Genomic DNA, 6,000 nt, shown 5'->3' with positions numbered 1-6,000 from the left:
ATCGTACGGACTGTACGGACGACGTGTAGCAGCGAAGCGTGGGTTTGCAGCTGGAGCTCAACGGGGAAGTCGTAGGGAGCTAGATCTAATGCTCTGATATCAAATGTGAGAGAATGGAGAGTGAGAGAGAGCAAGAGAGTGAGAGCTGAAAGCTGAGTTGCAATAGAAGAGTGTGAAGAGTACAACTTAAAAGAGAGAGATAAGGTTTTGTCCTAGTGACAAAACCTTAGTAGTCACTAACCATAGTTAGTGAACTAACTGCGGTTAGGGGGGAAAACCTCTTAAAGAGGGAAAAGTGCCCCTAACTAGCATATTGAATTACATTGGTCACTGCTGAATTATATCTATAATTCTAACACCACCTTCTACTCTCCTCTACTCTCTACTCTCTACTCTACCCTCGAGCCTCTACTCTACTCTACTCTACCCTCTACTCTAGTATGTACGGTCTACCCTCTACTTTCCTCTACGGTCTACCCTCTACCCTCTACTCTACCCTACCCTCTACTCTACTCTACTCTACTCTACCCTCTACTCTAGTCTCTACCCTCTACTCTCCTCTAGCCTCTACAATCTACTCTACTCTACTCTCTACTCCCATACCATGGCCTCAAGACGTGCCGGTGGACCGAGTGGAAGCACAAAACGGGATGTATGGTAGGATACCGTTTTTATAAAGAGATATGGCATATCTGGCACGAGGAGGTCAGTATGCAAGTTTTGTGGTGACACTTTGACGGGATCTGCCCCTCGCGTTCGAGCACATTTTTTATGGATCGGAGTCCAAGGTAAGAGTCCTTGCCATGCCATTCCAAAGGGGATCTTCTTGGCATATGGAGGTACCTCATCCAAATTTGCTAAGATTCGATCCCTCCTCCATCCCATGATCACAGATCAAGTTCTTCAAGCTAATGTGTTGGTTGAGCAGCAGAAGTTGGGCATAGAGGCAACTGTCACTCTCACATCATCCCAGTCAGATATCGGGAATGTGGAGTGTTCTCACTCACAGCAGGAGGGGCATCGGTATACTCCATCTACATCGACATCACAAGTTCATGGGAGTGCCTCTACTCAGCCTCTACATGGCACCACTCCATCGGCATCCGTATCAGTTCGGCTGTCCGCTATGCCATCAGCTCCTCCACAGCCTCCTGCCAAGAGGCCGCGTGGTCCAGCAGCTATCACTCCGAGAGTTACTCCTATACAGGCTGCTTGGGCACCACGCCTGAAGCAAGAGGCTGCAATTGCAGAGGAGCAGTTTTTCTACGCTTGCAATATTCCCTTCAATGTTGCAAGCACTCCTGCCTACAAGAAGTTTTATCATGCACTTGTAGCTGCTCGTAGAGCAGGTGCTCGTAGAGCAGAAGCATCATCCCTTACACTTGCTAGTTCTGAGACTCTCCGCACACCACGTTTGAAGACGCAGGTGGGATTAATCAAGAAAGACATGGAGGGACTCAAGGAAGCTTGGAGTCAGTATGGATGCACCATAGTCTCCGATGGATGGAGTGACACGAAGAGGAGACACATGATTAATATCTTGGTCACTAGTTGTGTAAGAAGCATATTCTTGAGGGTGGTTGATGCCTCACATGCCGGTCTTCACATCACCGGAGAGTGGATATGGGGTCATATTGAGGCAGCCATCAAGGAGGTTGGTGAGGACAATGTGGTGCAAGTCATCACCGATAATGGCTCCAACTGCAAGAGAATGGGAAGTCTTCTTGAGGAGAAGTATCCCAAGATAGTATGGACACCTTGTGCCTCACACTCTCTTGATTTGATGATGGAGGATATTGGAAAGCTGCCTTGGGTGTCTAGTGTGGTCAAAAAAGCAATGCAGCTAGTGACTTATATCACTCGTAAGCCACATGCACTGGCCCTATTCAGAAGGAAGTGTAAGTGGGAGCTATTGAGACCCTCAAAGACACGCTTTGGCTACATCTTCCTGGTTCTTAGCAGGTATGATTCATGAATCATGATTCAATTTTCATCATTCAAAGATCAATTCCTCAAATTATTCATTGTTTAAATTTGTTTAAACTTTATCATTTGTAGGCTGGCTAAGACCAAAGAGAACCTTCATCGCATGATGACCAGTTCAGATTCGCTGGATTGGAGTGACTCGAGATTGCTTGTTGAACAGAATGTCGAGGGGATTGTCTTTGACAATCAGTTTTGGCAGGAAGCCCTTTGCATTCAGATGTCCATAGAGCCCTTGTACTTCGTGCTTCGACTCTTTGACCATGAGGGTTGTATTATGGGCTTGCTATACGCGTTCATGTTGAAGCTTCGAAAAGCAACGGAGGATTGTCCTATTGAGATCCTCAACCAGAGCAGGTACATATAAGTTGAAACTTGTAAGTTTAATACTCAGTTCTCCTAGCTCTAGAGTCTAGCCTCTAACTTGATTCCTTTTGGTAAATTTTCAGAAAGGATGACATATTAGGAATTTGGAGGAAGAGATGGGATTGGTTTCATAGGCCAATCCACACTGTTGCACATATGCTCCATCCCTTGTGGAAGGAGCTTGCTAAATGAAATGATCGGGTGCTTGTGAACGGATGGACCCAATACTTAGAGAAAGTATGCGACTCATCGGTCCAGAATAGGTGAGGTAGCATGGCGTACAAGTTTGCAGCCTGCTCACTACTAACTTCTAAGTGCTTTCAACTTTGTATTTACTATTATCATTTATGATTTATCTAATTATTTATATTGTCTTCTTCTGTATTGCAAATTGCAATAGCATTGAAGAGGACATAGTCGAGTTCCGCAATGACATGGGTCATTTCTCCCGTGTAATTGCCAAGGAAAGAGACAACAGGCTGTTGGCTCTTACTTGATGGGAGAAATTTGGGATTTTGAATCCCTCATTGCAGAACTTAGCTCTCCGCATCCTTTCGCAAGATTGCACATCAGATCCAGCTGAGAGGATATGGAGCATATGTGCAGACATACACACCAGGAAGAGAAACAAGTAAGTTCTAACTTCTTATAGTTCTTATTTATAGGCTATATAGTATAGCGTCAAGCTTGTAACATTTTGAAAAACAATTCTTAAGTCGTGAGAATTGACTTCTTTATGCTTTGTAAACTATGTCGAGTTGAGCGTGGAGCAACTCAATAGGTTGGTATATGTCAATGCCAACCTACGTCTACTTGAGAAGTACAGGTCTGCAGATGGTACCGGTAGCATCGAGTGGAAGCCCAAGCAAGTCAATCCTGACAAGATCAAGCTAGAACCTGTCGACATGTCCATCATCCAGCACAGTCGAGAGAATGACGATGCTTACGAGTTCATGCGACAGGATATGCTTCGATTCCGACGTCAGACACGTTCGATGGCTCAAGCTCGTGCACCACGAGTACGTGCTGCTACTGTTGCAGAGGATACACGGACACCCCAGATTCGTGGTTATCAGCATCGAGCACGAGCCTCACGAAGGGGATCACAGGTATTTGTTCTTGCATCGTCATCTCGAGGACGTCCAGGCAGAGATGAGCCAGAGGAGGAGGAGGCATTGGTAGACAGTGCGGACTCAGAGCACTCAGATCAGTTGCGAGCCCCTACTTGGTTCGAGGGTGGCACTTCCTCTTCCTCCACAGAGGATGTAGATCCATCTGCTGATTCCAGTGCTGATGATGACAGTGATGAGGCAGCAGATCTTGGAGAGGGCAACGGTCCCTAGCTCTAGAGAGTCGAGACTAGACTCTAGAGTGTACTGTGTACACTGCAGCTGTTAGCAGCTGGCTTGCAGGCGACGGGCTTTCTTGTGGGAAGCCTTGACCTTTTGGCATATCTGACAATTCTGAACATAGCCATAAGCGTCCTTCCGCATCTTTGGCCAATAGAAATAGCGCTCTAACTTCTCCAAAGTCCCATTGATACCTCTATGACCACCGGTAAGGGTGTAGGGTGTCATGGGCATCGTGAAGAAGCAATTGTCATTTGTCTTTGAGTACACATAATCTTTTCTTCAAGAAAAGCCAACCATCCTCTAATGAGTAATGACCTAGAGTAAACGTTGTGGCTAACTGAAACTATGTGCCAAACTCTGCCGACTCTACGTACTGTGCCTTCATGCTATCAAGATCCTTTTCTTCGATTGCAAGCACAGTGGCCTGCTCAATGGTCTGGATGGAACCTTTCTCACTGAGAGCATCGGCAACGGGGTGGTTTTTGTTGGGAACGTACTCAATCATTCCCCAAACTGCTAGAATATCTGGCTCCACCGATCACTCCATTGCGCACTAGGCATTGTCTGAAGCCACTTAAGGGCTTGGTGATCTGTCTTAACCATGAAAGTCCGTCTGTATAGGAAAGGCTTTCAATGCTTTTAATGCCTGGATGACACCGAGGAGCTCTCTATCATACACTGAATAGTTCTTTTCGGCATCGTTAAGCTTTCTACTGTAATATGCCACGGGCCTATCCTCTTACTGTAAAACTGCCCCTATGGCGACATTGCTGGAATCTGTGATTACCAGAAATGGATCATCCCAAGAGGCGATCTTCATAACTGGTGCTGTTGTGGCCAACCGTTGCAAATCATGGAAGGTTTGCAAAGTTTTGCTTGTGACTTGAACTTTTTGTCTGCGTGTGTTTATCCCCTTGAGTAAATATGTAAGAGGGACTGCATATGTTGAGAAACCCCCATGTGGGAGCTGTATGCTTGACACAAACCCACAAAGAATCGGATCTCCTGGGCCGTCGTGGGGACAGCCCAACTTGTGATAGCTTGGATCTTCTCAGGGTCCAATTAAATCCCTTGAGCACTAATGATGAAGCCCAAACATTGAATTTCCAACAATACGAATTCACTTTTCTTTGCGTTGAGGTACAGTTGGTTATCACGTAATGACTGTAGGTCACATCGCACATCCTTAATATGCTGCTCGACTGTAGCGGAAAAGATAAGGATATCATCGAGAAAGATGAACAGGCACTTCCCAATATACTCTGCAAATACACGTGACATCATCTTGTTGAATGTTGGTGGTGCATTCTTCAAACTAAAGGGCATGATGACAAACTCGTAATGAGCTCGCTCTGTTCGGAAAGCTGTCTTTGGGACTTGATGGTAGCCACTCTTGAGGTCAATCTTGGAGAAAAATTTTACACCATTGAGTTGTTCCAAGATGTACTCGATGTAGGGCATAGGAAACTTGTTGCTTACTGTAAGCTTGTTGAGTGCTCTGTAGTCGACACATAGTCATGCATACTTATCCTTCTTTGCCACTAGTAGAATAGGTGCAGCAAAAGGCGAAGAAGAAGGTCTAATAAACCCTGCATGCAAAAGGTGCAGCAAAAGGCGAAGAAAAAGGTTTGAGACAATTGCTGTTCTAACTCCCCCTCCATAGACTTGGAAAGTCAATATGGGAACTTACTTGGAGGTGCCGAGTCTAGAAGTAGATCAATGCGATGGTCTTCCGGTCGGTTGGGAGAAAGCTGGCGTGGCAGACCATCCCAGAGCATGATGTCTTGGAACTCTTCGAGTAGATCCACCATTGCTTGCCCCATCGGACGAGCGGCTTGAATTGCAGTGATTTGGCACAGGACGTAGACAAGTACACACATGACACCTTTGCGGGCGGCGCGACCTCCTTGAATGTGCGAGATTAACGGAATCCCTGGTATGCTCCGATAGCCGCGTATCACGGCGGACTCAAATAAACATTCCACAATAGTAAAGGTGTCTTGCCGCCAATCAGGTGTCGGTACATGCTCACGGAACCATTGAATCCCGAGGATCATGTTGCACCCCATCAAAGGGATCAAAATAAAATCCCGCGTAAACATTGCCTTCTGACCTAAAAAAGTGAAATGGATAGCCTTATGTGTGATGTGTGTGTGCAAGCCGGGTGAACCCATCCACTTCAAGCTCGTGAGGCACCAAGGTACACCCCACTGTCTTGGCAAGCTGAGGGGAGATGGCATCTTCTGAACTCTCCATATCAAATAGGATAATAAGTTGATGCCCGCTAGCTGTGCCGTAC

Source organism: Dipteris shenzhenensis, chromosome 10, assembly GCF_047967505.1.
Source record: "Dipteris shenzhenensis isolate YYH24624 ecotype China chromosome 10, Dip_SZ_1.0, whole genome shotgun sequence".
NCBI lineage: Eukaryota > Viridiplantae > Streptophyta > Polypodiopsida > Gleicheniales > Dipteridaceae > Dipteris > Dipteris shenzhenensis.
Note: the sequence above shows the minus strand (reverse complement) of the source record.